This window comes from Bactrocera tryoni, unplaced genomic scaffold (genome assembly GCF_016617805.1).
Source record: "Bactrocera tryoni isolate S06 unplaced genomic scaffold, CSIRO_BtryS06_freeze2 scaffold_25, whole genome shotgun sequence".
NCBI lineage: Eukaryota > Metazoa > Arthropoda > Insecta > Diptera > Tephritidae > Bactrocera > Bactrocera tryoni.
Genome location: NW_024395977.1, coordinates 2,562,973 through 2,580,284, shown reverse-complemented (window position 1 = coordinate 2,580,284; position 17,312 = coordinate 2,562,973). Strand labels below are relative to the sequence as shown.

The 17,312-nt window shown below is 38.6% G+C and overlaps 1 pseudogene; it reads right to left on the bottom strand.

The window, feature by feature from the left end:
• Nucleotides 1–1,408: 1,408 nt before the first annotated feature.
• LOC120781012 lies at nt 1,409–1,544 on the bottom strand (annotated as a pseudogene).
• Nucleotides 1,545–17,312: the final 15,768 nt, after the last annotated feature.

Below are 17,312 nucleotides of genomic sequence, written 5' to 3'. Positions count from 1 at the left end.
TCTCAAGCTGGCTTCTGGCGGAGTCATAACATTGCAGGCAGGCGGCTCCAAGCGCAGGCTGACGTATCTCCCAATTATTCCCTTATGTTATATCCATCCTCAGAGCTAATTGAATGGGTAATACAACGACCATTGCTAATGAGGTGACTGGCGATAGATATAAAACGCTAGGAGTAGAGACCCCCGATTCCAAAAGTCGCAATGGAGGAAGATAAGGAAACGAAGCGGACCGGGTTATCGGTCTAAACGTCGGTAGAGGCGAGGCCAGGCACACTTCGCCCCTTGTAATTGGCGTAATGTCTCATTCCCAACGTATCATATTCGCAAAGATGTGCTCGTTGGAAAGAGGCAGCGTTCAACGGAGACAGAAATTAAAGCGCTTTCAAAAGAGGACGAGAAACCGAAAACGTCCAAGTAGCGGCGGTGACCAGTGAGATTTCGAAACGTAATTTGACCGTCGCGCTCATAGACTGCAGTAACGCGCTGGGACAAGTGTCACAGGACCGGTGAAAAATCTGAAAATGCAACAACGACCCGACCCTAATATGGATAAAAGAAGCTGTCAGAACGCTTCCAAACCTGTGGGAGGCAGCGAAGCTGGAGGTAGTAGACCGCGCAGTATTCCCTTGGTGCTCAAAGAGAAGGTAACGGTGTAGACCGAAACATGCTCTGCGGCGACTACAGAGTATTATAGTTTTGTTCACCTAACGGTTCTACGCATCACCTAAAACGAATCGAGATAGATATAGGTTTATATACATATGTATGTACATATATAAAAATGATCAGAATGACCAGAACAGTTGAAATCCGGTTGACTGTCTGTCTGTCCATCGGTCCGTCCGTGCACGCTGTACCTTGAGGAAAAAATTGAGATATCTCGATGAAACTTGGTATATGGGTTCCTTAGTACAAAAAAAGGTGCGTGGAGTCCCTACGCGCGGATGAAGTTCTACTTCTTAGCGATATTCCAAGAAATGCATATCATTTTGTATGAAAGAAAACTAGAAAACTTAAATTCACATTTTATAAATTTATTATAATTTATTATCTCCCCGAGCATGCCTTTGCCAACAAGTCGTCTTTTCGCGACGATGGCAAAAGCCAAAAATCATAAATTGCACAACTTTCTGGTGCTTCTCTCAAAAATCTGCGTCGATATGTATTCACGATCATACGTATACATACATACGGCAAGGGGTGACAATCGGCGGCCATTACTTTACTTATGCCATAGAAATTCTATTGCTACGAATATGGAAATGACAACGAAATAATGAAAATATGCATATTTCTAAAGTTCATTAATTTCTTTGAAGAAATGAATGATCCTGAGAAGTATAGTCTTAACTTTTCAACGGCCAACGCAGAGCATTTCAACCAAAAGGAATTTAGTCATTAAAATTATCACTCAGAAGTCGTTTTATCCGTTGTAAGCGAATGATTTTCGAAGAAACATCATTTCTAATATGCCACAAGACAAAATTAGAAATGAACTTCTGAAACCTCACGCTGTCAGATAAAACGATATACCCGTCATCGCGGGTCCATTTCCAAAAAATGGACAAACGCAGGGTATTTCAACAAAAGGGCACATAAAATAGTTGAGAATTCGCAGAAATGAAAGACAAAGGAAAGAAAAAGCAGTATAACTTCAATAATGCACAAGCATACAAACATACATATGCGCAGCATACAAACATACATATGCGCAGCAGCAGCAAGGGAAGAGTTAACAATCGGCGATCCATTGTATATTTCTTTCTGCATAACCAAACCATAATTAGGACAACGCAATTCAAGTGTCAATGGTGGTCGAGGTGGTAAGCGCTTGGAAAGTGACGACGAGCACGTTGGAGGTGCGTAGTTCGAAGCCCAACAGAATTGATTTTTTAATTGAAATATGTCACCAACCAAAAATTTAAACATTGTTCTACAAAAACAACAACAGCATAAGCATGGCAACATTGTGTTGTTGGTAGAAAAGCCTAGCTGTGCCGAAAGAAATGAACAAACGATCGCTGATTGTCACCGCTTCGCTTGATGCTCGAACATCTTCGCAGACAAGGTTGCGTAGATTCATATTGAGCAAGGCTGCACAACCTGAATCTATCGCAACCTTTTCCGAACTCGTATAAGAAGTATAGCTTCAAAAAAAAAAATGAGTTTGTAAATGGGCGTAATCGGAGAATTGCCACGCCCACGAGGCGCCATTAACCGAAAACACATAAAGTGTCATAACTAAGTACTATATTAAGATCTAAAGCAGTAATTTGGTACATAGGATCACAGTAGCAAGGGGCACCCGTGGAAAGAATTTTAAAAAAAGTGGGCGTGGCTCCGCCCTTTAATAAGTTTAATATACTTTTAATGTATCTATATATCTCCTCAACCACTAAAGCTACATCAACGAAATTTGCTGGGTACAAACTTATAAAAACTTCTACCGACAGTGTGTAAATGAATGAAATCGGAGGATAACCCCGATCACTCCCCATATAACGGTATTGTTAAAAATTACTAAAAGCGCGATAATCCATAACTAAATACGCCAGAGACATTAAATCTTTTCACCGAGTTTGAGGGAGAGAGTTTTATGAGAGCTGGTGTTAAAATTATACGATGGGCGTGGCACCACCCAGTTTTTGGTAAAATCCCATATCTCGGGACCTGACTGCACGATTTCGACAAAACTTGCTTCGTGGCATTCTTATTATATGTATAAAGCACAATTTTAATTTCGTTTAGTTTCCAGTACACAAATCAAGAAGCAATTAATATAACGGAATAAAGCTTTGCACAAATAATATCCTTAGTGCGCGCCACCTTATGTCCCAAAAATTTTTAAATCCAATAAAAACTGTTCAAGCCCTTAGGTACCGAATATTTAGACCCCGGTACCTATGGTTGAATTTTGATAGAAAATGTCGGTCCATGTGTGATATATAACTGAAATTAACGGATAAACCTTCTCTTATAATAGTTTGTCTGTATGTCAAAAATGGGTTGAATCAGACCAACACTTCCATTAGCCCTCATATACTTAATATAAAGATTTTAGAACTTCCGGGTGACTTTGTACCGTATATTATGGCCAGTACGTGAGTTATCCCAATGAAAATAAGAGGATGTGTTTTATTCATAAAAATGTATCTTTGTGCCTAAAATAGATAAATTTGACCGAAAACTTGGCTAAGCTCCTATATAACTAAAATCAGGATTTTCGAACATCCGGCTGACTTTATTCTATATGATTGGGTTTACACCATAAAGTATATTCCTTGTTTTAATTATGGCAAGTTGCAAGAGTATAAAATGTTCGGTTGCACCCGAACTTAGCCTTTTCTTACAAGAATGATTCCAGAGGTTATCAAATCACAAAACCAAATGTTGCAAACTTTTTTAAGTTAAAAATGAGCGTATTGAACATTTGTATATGGAATGCCAACGGTGTTATCCAACATAGAATGGAACTTGTTAGATTTCTTGATGTAAATAATATAGATGTTTTGTGACTGTCAGAAACTCATCTTACGAATAAAAACAATTCTTTATACTGGAATTTAGAATTTATGTTACAAATCACACAGATGGAGTAGCACGTGGTGAAACAGCAGTGTTGGTTGTAAAACGTCAACCAGAAGATCGGAATCTAAGCAATTTTATATATACATACAAACACCATATATAACTTATACACTGACCTTCCAAAGATATTCGGCATAAGATTTGTTAGAAAAACCAAAATCATATACAAAGTCATTATACAAAATCAGCTGGATGTTTGAAAATTCGGGTTATATGGGGCCTAGGTTAAGTTTTTGCCAAACTGTATCCATTTTAGGCACAATTATATACTGTTATGAGTAAAATATGTTCTAAAATTTTCATTGAGATAACTCAAATATTGTCTGATAAATCCAGGATAAACTCACCAGGAAATTCGAAAATCTTCATATTAGGTATATGGGGGCTCAGGGAAGTATTGACCATATTACCAAGTATTGGCCAGACATAATATTGTAGGAGAAGTCCCTGAATTTCAATTATATGTAACACAAATTGACTGCTATTTTCGGAAAATGTCAGCTAAGGCTCTGGGGTTCGTATTTTCGGCGCCCAGTGGCTTGAACTGTTTCAGTTCGATTTGAACAATTTTTGGTCATAGGGTGACACACTTTAAACGTCCTTTTTGTGCAAGGTTTTATTATTAATTGCTTTCTTTTTTGTATTGCAGAAGGTGAAAAAATCAAAATTTAAAATTTTGTTATTTGGGAGGCAGAACTAATTGAAACCCGATTTCGCTCATTTTTATACTGTAACATGTGAATGTCAGATGAATGCTTCATCAATATATCTTAATTTTTACTCCAATATCAAATCGTCTCATCTCCCTAATCATTTAGGGAGTCGAGAAAGCCTTTTCGTATTTTATCAATAGATGTCCTTGCAGTCGTATATCTCCAGTGCTACCAATCACATTGTGTTATACTATAGAGTATAGGAAAGGTGAGATTTTATGCTTTCAGTTCGGGGTTCGCTCGCTTCCGTTCTGGAACAACATATTGCAAGAGTATAAGAACATATTCTTATACCGAAATGTAAGCTCAAGGTCATGTGCATCATAACTGCTAACCGTTGCTGGCTACAGTTTGATGTCGAACGCAAAGTATGGTAATAATTCTTAATTGACATTTTAATATTGTCATTTTAAAGTGTAGTTCACAATCGATCGCCAACCAAGTATTGAAGTGCGCGAACCTGTATATGGAGGATGCATGTAGTTTTCTGGAGTCAGAAATTTGGAAGTCATCATTGGCCAAGAGTGTGTACCAGAGAATTTTGAAAGAAATTTGCTATTAAAAATTTGAATAATTAAATGAATGTGTTTAAATGAGTTAAGCATCCACCTACTCTACCCGGGAAAAACTGGCGCACCCTGGCAAGACACAGCTCAATATATCACAGCCGATGACATCACATCACCAACACAACTCACCACACCTGTCCACCAACCCACTTAACAAAAAGGATGGACAACGGGATAGCAGACACAATTCGTTCTAAGCAATTCGACTCATCGCACAACAACTCGTTTATGCAGTTTATATACGCGCAATTCAATACGAAAGCAAGCCAGCGCTCTACATTTATTCGCTTATCCCAAATATACTTTTAATTACAAAACGCGCTGTATCATCGGTTTTAAACTAATGTAATTGGTCAAGTGAGAATTGTAACCAAAATAAATTCAAATAAATTGCTGCCTTTTTTTGTTGAATAAAACTAATCGCCTTTTTACTAGCAAGATTAGGAACTAAGTGACACATCAGAAACTTTGAGTGGGTTGTGCTTCACGCAGAATTGGGCTCACAAGTAATCATGGTCCTTCGAGCTTCTAAGACAGGCACTATAAATTAACAGCCACAAATCGAACCACAAAAATAAAGCAAGACAAAGTCAAGTTCAGTGCGGTGAAGTGCAGTTGCGAACAAAAAAAAATTTATGAAACAAACAAAAAAAGCAACCGAGCTAAAAGAGCGCAGTACGCTAAGATTAAAAAAAAAAAGTGCAGTGTCCCAAACAGGAAAAGAAAATATATGTGTACAAACAAAAAATAAAAATATTGCAGTGGAACGAAAAAAAAACAAAGCTGTAATGACAAAAAACATTTCAGTAAAACTAAAAGAGAAGTAATTTAAAGTTCTTGCCAAAAACAATAAAACAAAAACGTTTTACCTAGCTAACCACAAACTGGGCGCGAAACCCAAAACATAAAATAAAAATAAAAACAAAGTAAACGTGAGCCATCATTAAAACAAAGAGTTATACACATAAACATACGAACAAAAACAACAAAATAAGGAGGTAGACAGATGGATCCCGAAAAGAATACAGTGGGACTAAATGCACAGGCACATACAACCAAACATCCTTCTAAAAAGCCCCCTGAGGAAAATAAAGTGAGCGTATTTATACTATTTGGTCTTAATTTATTAAATGCATATACCATATGTGTGCACATATAAAAAAAACGATATATACACTAATACAATATCTGTATTTCAAATAAAACTTTAACGACAGAATAAAACTATTACCAAACTATGTACATTTAATTTACGAGAAACCCGTAAACAGTATGGTACAATATACATATGTACATATATGTATATCGAAATACATATACCAAATTAAATTTATAGTTCCTAATGCCGACATAATCTCACATTTGTGAGACACTAATTTAACAACAAAAAGGAACAAGTATTTATTTGCAAATTACTTTCCAGCAATACCTCTTATTTTAAACAAAAAACAATAAGCAGGATTGCATAAATCAAAATACGAAAAGAGAAACAAAAACAAACTTACATACATATTGCAAAAGTTGGTACTTTTCTAAACATAATTATAATATATATATGTATGTATGTAAATATATGCATACATATACAAAAATATATACATATGTACATATGTAAGTGCAAAACGAACATACCATTTCGCTTTCGCGCGTTCTTCTCAGTGCGAACATACATACATATATTTGTACATATAATCTGCCTGCAATTATACCCTTCACTGTCCCAAAAATAACTACTAAATACTAAATTATTAAAATTATAAATTTTAATTAGTTTTCAAAAGAAAGTAATTTTGAAATTTACCAATCATTAAAAGGAGATAAAGTAAATACAAATTCATTGAATTAAATTTATTGAACTAAAAAAATCGATTAAACGCAGTTAATTAATTTGATGCAAGTTAATACCACCAGTTCATATTACATGAACAAATCTTTTATTTGTCATAAATATGTATGTAACATGACACTTACGACCCATATGGTCCGTATTGAACATTGTACTTTGCTAATACAATATTGCCAAGATGTAACTCATACGGCAATACCTCTTGTTCTATGACAAACAAAAATATGCAGGACTATAACAAAAAGCGAATTGATCTCTTTAACAAGCTCTCAAAAAGTCCAAGTATTAGGGTGTACCTATATACCAACATAAGTACCTAAAAAGGATACATAAAGAAAAATGCGTATTTAATACTTAAATTAACAAATTAAATTTACAATCGCAACAACTTTAACATATAAACAAAAATGGTTAATGACGACACAAATCAGAACACATCTGGAGCTACACGCTCAAAACAGGTTTTAAAATTTATTTCAAAAAGTGACAGTTTATTAAGATACTGGACTAGATTTGCCTTATTACCGATTCATGAAAACTCTGAATTGTTATTAGAAATCAAAATCTTACAGTTTTTGGAATCGTCTCCAAGCGGCTCATGACGCCATAGTGGATTCTGACACACACAATTCAAATCCTCGGCTTACGCAATATACGAAAACTGCCTAGACCAGTATAAAGAAACGAAAGCTATGATCTCCCATCAATTACATAAAGCTAATACAACCAAATGCACCTACTCCACATCCGAGAATAGAGCTGCCACAAATGCAACAATATCAAGAGGCAAGTTCAGGCATCCATCTCGAGGTGCCAGCATGTGACACAGAGATATTTTATGTAGGTTATGAAGAATGGCCGTCCTTCCGGGACATAAAATGACGATAATTTCAATTTGGCTTGGGAAGTCTAAAAGATAGATACGAAAACGAAAGAGTACTGGTCGATAAACAAGTACCCATAAGAAGTGAAGAATTTGTAAGACTACAATCCACTGTTTCCAATTGTTTGTCGATTCTGTCGACACAAAAGATTCCCACAGACAGCTGGGACCCAATTCTGGCAAACATTTGCACCGCCGCATTACCAGTAAAGTCGTTACTTCTACGGCAGCAATCGCTCTCATTACGAAAAAAGTGTCCCACGTGGGAACAAATGAATGAATTTCTAACTACCCAGTACGAAATCGCTGAAAGGGTGGACAAAAAACTAATTAAATCGAAATATGTTCAAAACGACCTAAAAAGAAGCTTCAATAGACCCCAAGTTAGTAGCAAAATCAATTTAAACAAAAGCTGTAACAAAACACAATCGATAACATCTGAACAGAAAAAACATACGTCCTGCGAACTATGCACAAGTGGGAATAAGCTGATAACTTGCGAGAAGTTTAAAAAATTAAATATCAACGAAAGGAACAACTTTGTCAAATCAAAAAGACTCTGTACAAACTGCTTGTCCAATGCAGACAATGTTAAAAATTGCAAAAGCAACTTCAATTGCATATATTGTCATAAAATACATCACTCAATGCTTCACTACAGCACATTTCCTAGCTCACCCCAAAAGAGCGCATATAATAGTACAAAAAGAACCACGGGTTTAGTTGCAAAAGCAAATCCCGAAAATTGCCAAGAAGCACCATGTTGCTCAAAGGCACAAAAAGCTGCACAGCGAAACATAAAGTGGACTAGTAACAAAACCAGTTACCACCATACCCACTCAAGTTGAAGATAATGCAAACATATACGTTAATTCATCCATATCAAATAAAACTATAAATGATCAGTATTGTAAAGTCTTTTTAAAACCGATAATACAGCGCATTTTGTAATTAAAAGTATATTTGGGATATGTGAATAAATGTAGAGCGCTGGCTTGCTTTCGTATTGAATTGCGCGTATATAAACTGCTTAAACGAGTTGGTGTGCGATGAGTCGAATTGTGAAAACGAATTGTGTCGAATCCTGTTGTCCATCCTTTTTGTTTAGTGAGTTGGTGGACAGATGTGGTGAGTTGTGCTGGTGTTATGATGTCATCGACTGTGATATATTGAGCTGTGTCTTGCTAGAGTGCGTCAGTTTTTCCCGGGTAGAGTGGGTGGATGCTTAACTCATTTAAACATTCTCCCCTAGGCGAATATTTTTCCTAGAATTACACGTATATGGTGTTGCATGTATTTCGGCGTACTGCTAGTAGAGTTGCCGAGTGCGCAGAATACATACTGTAAATCCTGAAAATGCTTTTGGTTTTAACCAAGTATTTGGTATGTATTGGCTTTTATGTGCGTATTGCTAGGAACTATATTTTGCGGGTGTATCCGCCTTATTATTACAGTAAAAACGTGTATACGTGTGTGAATTTATAACGGCTTCATTTGGAATTATAATTTGGTATTTTCCAACTGTTTTTTTATTTTTATTTTGTTTTTTTGTTATTTTAACGAAATGTTTAAGTTGTGCAACCGATTCCCACCAACCTACTCCTATGAGGAGCGCTTATATAAGGACGTTAAGAGCGACCTCTGCTTTTGTTAGTCTAGGTGCATTGATTTTATTTTTTATTTATTCTATTTGAGAATTTATTAAACTACTTATTGAGCAATATTATATGAGAAGTGTCGATTCTCTTTAGAACAATTTTGTTATATATAGCCAAGATTTGTTCAGAATTTTTTTTGTTTCATTATTGGTGAAAGCCATCCTGCGGGGCCGAAAATATACATATTTTTTTATTTTTATGTGAATTTGTCAGAAAGAATCTGACTTTATTTTTTCTACCAACTCGTGGTGTGTTACAATATTGTTAGTTTGCGGGCAGTCGTATGACGTACCTGTCATTATTTGATCGAGTAATTGCGGCTTTAAACTAATGTAATTGGTCAAGTGAGAATTGTAACCAAAATAAATTAAAATAAATTGCTGCCCTTTTTTGTTGAATAAAACTAATCGCCTTTTTACTAGCAAGATTAGGAACTAAGTGACACATCCGAAACTTTGAGTGGGTTGTGCTTCACGCAGAATTGGGCACACAAGTAATCAGAATGGAATAAAAAATGCTTCTAGCTACACAAATAAATTGGTGAAATCCATGCCAAGACGCATGAAAGCAGTTATAGACAGTAAGAGGTATCCCATAAAGTACATACTAATGAACCTAATATTTGAATTGTGTCCTTAAAAAATTTAAATGTATTTCTGATTTTATCATTGTATCTTTTGGCTGTGAGGTGCAATTTAATAATGAAGTTTGTTATTGATGTTGATTAAATAAAATAACTAGAAATTAAAGCATAAATTAAATATGTATGTATTCCTGCCGCTGTTGAGTAATATATATAAGTTTTGGAAAATGTACATATGTACAAGGTGGATTCCAAAGTACACAGGACTTTGAAAAAAAAACAGAACAAATCATTTTTTTGGTAAAATCAATTTATTTTATTCAAAATAGTCTCCTTCTGCTTCAATACAGCTTTTTGCAGACGGATTCTGAGCAATTTTTGGTCGTCAGTCAATTTGTGTGGAACAAACCGTGCACAAACCTTTCATAAGCCCAAATGTTCGGTCAAAATCCGATAAATCGATGTTTTGGAGATGTTCAATTCCATGAATTTCAATGATGATCTCGGCTGATTTTTGATGAATTCACGCACAGTTTCGATGGAATTTCCGGTGATCACGGATTTTGATTGGCCCTCATGTTGATCTTCATTTATGCCATCATGACCTCTTTGAAAACGTTGAAACCACTCGTGCACTCTGCGACGGGATAGCGATAGCGGGAATCATCGCTATAAACTAGTTTCATCAATTGAAACGTTTCGGTAAAAGGTTTACCAATTTTGAAACAAAATTTAATGTTGGCTCTTTGTTCGAAGCTCATTTTCGCACCGATAACACAAACATACTGTCACTTAAAACGCAGTAACTTCACTTCCAATTTATGAAATGTCATGGATCACTGGACAATCGATAAAGTTACCAGATTCTACCGCACCAGTCGACATATAGATGGCTCCACTAGGGGGCGCTAGATTCAAAAAGTCCTGTTTACTTTGGAAACTACCTAGTATATAGTGTTCAGGTAATACTTGTTTTAGTATTTTTTATTTGGTTTCGTCAGTTTGGTTGTGAGCTGTCACATTATATATAGCGTCCCTTTACATACTTGAAGTTCATCAACAAAGAACGCTCCCCACGCTTAAGTGTCAACTCATTCTGAAGTAAGCGGGGCAAGGGTGCCCCCTCTGGCTAGTTGAACGGCTCTGTAATTGTTAGCGATTCTGCTATGACCCAGCAGACAACCGAGTGTTTTTTCTATTGAGGACAGATAATCCTTCACAGCAGCAGCCACTTCTGTCTGAAAGACAGACGGCCGTCGCCTAGAGCTAAAATTGACGGAGAGCTCCTTACAGAAAACTTCACCTCAAACCATCCTTCATAACCTCGATCCATTCATGAAAAAGTTCACTATGCCTATTTTTCACCGATTTTTCCCCAGTCAATGATCCAAGTTTTCAAGGAATGAAAAGAAAAGAAATTTTCTTTTTAAGCGCCTTCCACCGGTCGAATACACCATAGAACATTACTGACGTGACCATGGTTTCGTAGAGCCAGCTCCTTTACAGCAATATAAGACTACCGATTCTTTACTCTCTCCATATTAGGCGTGTTGTATTTGAACGTCATAAGCTAATATCTAAATCGTTGACAAATAAAACGTACTTAGGTTATTTCATATTTCCGTGAAATGTGTTGGCAACGCGGGCAAGAACAGTCAGCTGATATACAATTTTTTTCAAAACATTTGACTTGGAGATAAGGCTAGCTTTAATTTTTAAATTTGGGAAAGGAATATTAATATATTTTCCTAATGAGAAGTGGCTTCATCTCTCGCGCGGCCATACACGTCTAGCTCTACTAAGCTGGCAAGTTTGGCGATTTCGAGATATCATGTCAACCCGTGGCTTCTTGCCCAAGGATATTTTCCCTCTTATGACCTCTGACACTTGATCGAAGATTATGCTTAATGCTCAAAACTCTTTTGGCTCACTCAAGTATACTATCATGCTCCTGCTCAGTCTGCTTGATACCGTAGCACTCCAAAATTTTGTCTGTCAAGAGACGGTCCTACTTCAGTTTCTTAACAGCTTTCCTTGTGTCTAGTGGCTTCTTGAACTTAGGAGAGGTTCCTCTACTTGTGCTGGTGATTCTACCTCACATTTTACTCTTACTTTTATTTTCTGTTCTTTGGCGGTAAGATATTCCTTTGGTTTTCCTGGCTTTGCCATTATCTTTTTCGGGGAAAGGATTCATCGCCTTGTGATTTGATAATGATAGTATAAAATGATTCACCTTACAGGCTAAGTAAAAAATAAAAGGTGGTGCAAAGATTTGAAGTTAGCAATTTGAAGATAGAGATTTCCAGAAAGATGTAGAGTTATATACATACATATATAAGCTTCATTGTTATATCTCACAAACTGATCGCATATTATGTTTTCAATTAATGACGCTTTGTAAGAGTAACAATGATCCCATTCTGACCATCAGTAGAGCCAAACTGCTTTGGTTGTCAAGAAATACTACTAGCAGCAAAGATACTCGTATTACTATATTACTTCTTTGTTCATAATTTTTAAATTCTTAATTTTTTCAAAGCAAGTCTCCTTGACCACAGCACACTTGTGACAACGTTTTTTCTAATCTTCTAAAGAGCTGTTAAAGTAAATTTCCGGACTAGCCGCCAATGCGCACAGCGATTCACGTTTATTGTCTATAATTGACTCAAAACAGTTTCCCCAGAGAGGTGGCTTGAGTTTGTTGAATAGCCAAAGTATGCGACAATGCACTGATGCAAAAACCAAACGCTGTCGCTCAATAACTCCGGCCCCTTTTACGAAGGAACATATTCTTTATAATATTATCAAAAATGCTAAATTTCAAGTTCGTGTTGCTTGCTTCTCCACCTGGTCTTTCCAACGCAGTGGAAGTCTTCCTCATATTCTGCTTGCCCTGATGGGTACTCCGTCAAATTCTTTCAGAGCTGGAGTGTTTTCGTTCATTTGGCTAGGGCAAGCGTAGCGGCCTGACCACACCAGACTCATTTCCAAGATTTGACGCATGGTGAATATCTCGTCTTTTGTTGATTTGTCAGGCTTAAAGTCATACCGATAAGGTCTGATCAGTTTGTTGACGGTGGGCTTTAATCTTTCACACAATATGCTTGATAGATAGAGCACACTTAAATTCCAATCTTGGGCATGCTTTCATCCGACCATATTTACAAAGAAGCTAATGCATGCTCCTTAATAGTTCTTCGCCGCCGTGTTTGAATACCCCGTTCGGCAATCCATCGGATTCGAACTTCTTCTTGGTCGGGCAATGAAACGTCTGCTTGTCATCGGTTTGGGGAATTGCGTTCGCCTTTTCCTAGCGTTACTGCCATTGATCGGCCGGAGAAGTGTTCCCTCCATAATTTGAGTATGCTCTGGGCATCAGTTGCTCAGCGATGCTAATACAACTAAATATTCACTCGGCTCATTGGCTATTAAAATAGACTTTTATGTCGATGATTTAACAATGGTTTATTATAAAATATTTTAGATGATGCTAAAATAGTACGTCTTTCAGGTTTGATGACCATAACACGACTCGTCGTTCTCGTCCAGTTATGCGCTAGCGTCCCTTCGTTATTATCTTCATTTTATGTTTTGTGTTCGTCAGGCTTGCAGTGTTGCATATGTTAGTAGTAGGTGTTTAAAAGTTGCGTCCACTTCTAGTTTTCTTGCGTCCGTCTGTCAGTCCCACATGTAAACAAACCTAAACAAATAATATAATCTGCATCTAAACAAACTATTAACAAGTAATAAGTAAATGTACTTCTTCTTCTTCTTTATTGGCGTAGACACCGTTTACGCGATTATAGCCGAGTTAACAACAGCGCGCCAGTCGTTTCTCCTTTTCGCCACGGGGTGCCAATTGGATATTACAAGTGAAGCCAGGTCCTTCTCCACTTGGTCCTTCCAATGGAGTGGAGGTCCTCCTCTTCCTCTGCTTCCCCCATGTTGTCGCTGAACTATGTCAATGTCGTCATATATCTCGTACAGCTCATCGTTCCATCGAATGCGATATTCGCCGTGGAAAACGCAGAACTTTCTTTCGCAGAACTTTTCTCTCGAAAACTCGTAACGTCGACTCATCGGTTGCTGTCATCGCCCAAGCCTCTGCACCATACAGCAGGACGGGAATTATGAGTGACTTATAGAGTTTGGTTTGGTTTGGGATATCAATATCATCGGCATACGCCAGCAGCTGTACATTCTTATAAAAGATTGTACCTGCTCGATTAAGTCTGCAGCTCGAATAATTTTCTCCAGCAGCAGGTTGAAGAAGTCGCACGACAGGGTGTCGCCTTGTCTGAAACCGAACCGCTCGGAGAGGTCCTTCCCAATCTTGACGGAGCTTTTCGTGTTGCTCAACGTTAGTTTACGTAGCCGTATTAGTTTTTCAGGGATACCAAACTCAGACATCGCGGCATAAAGGCAGCTCCTTTTCGTGCTGTCGAAAGCAGCTTTGAAATCGACGAAGAGGTGGTGTGTGCGGATTCTCCTTTCACGGGTCTTTTCCACGATATGGCGTATGGTTAATATCTGGTCGGTTGTGGATTTGCCAGGTCTAAAGCCACACTGATAAGGTCCAATCAGTTTGTGGACGGTGAGCTTTAATCTTTCACACATTACGCTCGATAGAACCTTATACGCGATGTTGAGAAGGCTTATCCCACGGTAGTTGGCGCAGATTGGGGGGTCTCCCTTTTTATGGATTGGGCATAGCACACTTAAAATCCAATCGTTGGGCATGCTTTCGACCAACCATATTTTACAAAGAAGCAGCCGCATGTTACTTATCAGTTCTTCGCCGCCGTTTTTGAATAGCTTGGCCGGCAATCCATCGGCCCCCGCCGCTTTGTTTTCTTCAGGCGGGCAATTGCTATTCGAACTTCTTCATGGTCGGGCATTGGAACGTCTGCTCCATCGTCATCGATTGGGGAATCGTGTTCGCCTTCTCCTGGTGTTGTACGTTCACTGCAATTCAGCAGGTTGGAGAAGTGTTCCCTCCATAATTTAAGCACCTTTGGGGGTTCTACAAGAGTATGCTCCGGTCTTGAAACCTTCTGTAAGCCGCCGCATTTTTTCTTAGAATTTTCGAGCATTACCCCTGTCGGCCAGCTTATCAAGCTCTTTATACTCACGCATTTCGGTTTTTTCCTTTTTTTGTTTGCAAATGCGTCTCGCTTCCCTCTTCAACTCTCGGTATTTATCGCATCCCGCATGTGTTGTAGTCGATCGTAACGTTGCGAGGTAAGCAGTCTGTTTTCTCTCCGCTGCGACTCGGCACTCCTCGTCGTACCAGTTGTTCTTTTACACTTTCCAAAAACCAATGGTTTCGGTTGCAGCTTTACGTAAGGAGTTTGTAATGCCGTCCCACAGTTCCCTTATACCGAGTTGTTGACGAGTGCTCTCAGAGAGCAGAAGTGCAAGCCGAGTAGTAAATCGCTCGGGTGTCTGTTGTGATTGCAGCTTCTCGACGTCGAACCTTCCTTGTGTTTGTTGACGTGCGTTTTTGCTGCACAGATGCGGGTGCGAATCTTGGCTGCAACAAGATAGTAGTCCAAGTCGATGTTAGGACCTCGGAGCGTCCGCATGTCTAGAACATTGGAGACGTGTCTTCTGTGTAGCTTGACGTATTTTCTTGTGCTGGAATCCAGTACTACAGATAACCATATTTCGGGCCCCCGGCGAAGTCGATCAGCCTCAACCCATTTGGAGATGTTTCGTCGTGGCGGCTGAATTTACCGACCGTAGTGCCAAAGATAACTTCTTTGCCCACCCTGGCGTTAAGGTCGCCAAGCACGATTTTGACATCGTGGCGGGGGTAGCTCTCATAGGTGCGCTCCAAGAGCTCATAAAAGGTATCTTTGTTCACATCGTCTTTCTCTTCCGTCGGGGCGTGGGCGCAAATAAGCGATATGTTGAAGAACCTCGCTTTGATGCGGATTGTGGCTGGACGTTCATTCACCGGAGTAAATGATAGTACGCGGCGACGGAGTCTCTCTCCCACCACCAATCCAACACCAAACTTGCGCTCCTTTATATGGCCACTGTAGTAAATGTCACAAGGACCTACTCGTCTCTGTCCTTGTCTCCTCCATCGCATTTCTTGGACGGCGGTGATGTCAGCCTCTATTTTCACGAGGACATCAACCAGCTGGGCAGCGACACCTACCCAATTAAGGGACCAGACATTCCAGGTGCATGCCCTTAATTCGTAGTCCTTATTTCGTTTGCCATGGTCGTCATCAAATGTGGGGTCTCTCATCAGAGGCTTGTTGTTTCCTTTCATTCGGGGAGTTTTTTTTACGTGGCGGATCCCAAACCCAGCGCACAACCCTATGTAGGGGATGTTTCGCCTTCTCACTTTAGTTCGCCTTCGAACGGATATTCTTAGGCTACCCAGAGGATACTTGGTCAAAGACGCGAAGTCGTGAGCCGCTTGAGTCATATGTAAAAGAATCGTTTCTGGCCACTCCCAAGTGAATGGCGATCAGAGAACTTTCCTCACTTGCGTGAGCTTCTACACATGACTCCATCCTCCAAAAAACATTACCACTTATCAGTAATAACATGTGCGCGCTGCCCATATGTACATACATATGTATATAAATATGTTTGTATGGCATTGGCACTCAAATAGTGCATACGCAAACCAGAGAACGTACATCATACAGAAGGTTCACGATGCACTTAAGGAAAATAAGGAACCGGGCAAAAGTGCGAATTGCAAACTACAGCGATGCTACTCAAAATTTTTTGATTTTAGTACCTAGGTAACCGTGCTACAAGGTCGATCGCAAAAGAAACAGAACTTTTTAAATATAACTGTATCTGGTGGCGCCACCTATTGTTGGGTATATGAAATAAAAAGTTTGATCTCTTGTTGACATTTCGTAAAAATTGTAACACAATTGGATAACTACATACAATCAATGTTATCGATCAAAAAGTGACAGCAGCTTTTGGTCATCGGTCGTAAAATGCAAAGAGCAAATATTTAATTTTGTTTTAAACTTGGGAAAACGTTTACTGAAACATTTTAAGTGATGAAAAAAGTTTATGGTGATCAGTGCCTATCCCGTAGTAATATGTATGAGTGGTTTAAGCTATTCCATGAAGGTCGTGAGGACCTCTGTGACGATCAGAAGTCGGTCGTCTTCAGAAATCAAAAATAAAGAAAATGCTGATTTGTTTTTACGATTCCGAGGTATTGTACACCGAGAGTTCGTCCCACCTGGCCAAACGATTAATGCTGTGTTTTACCTTGGTGTTATGAAGCGTCCTTTGTCACGCATTCGTCGTGCTCGACCACAATACCGTAAGGCAGGGTCCTGGCGCCTGTTGCACGATAATGCACCGAGCCATTGGTCGACGCTTGTCACTGATTTTTTGACAAAAAACTCCATATTAACCATTAATCACTCACCCTACTCACCTGATCTGGCACCCTGTGATTTTTACCTATTTGGAAAACTTCA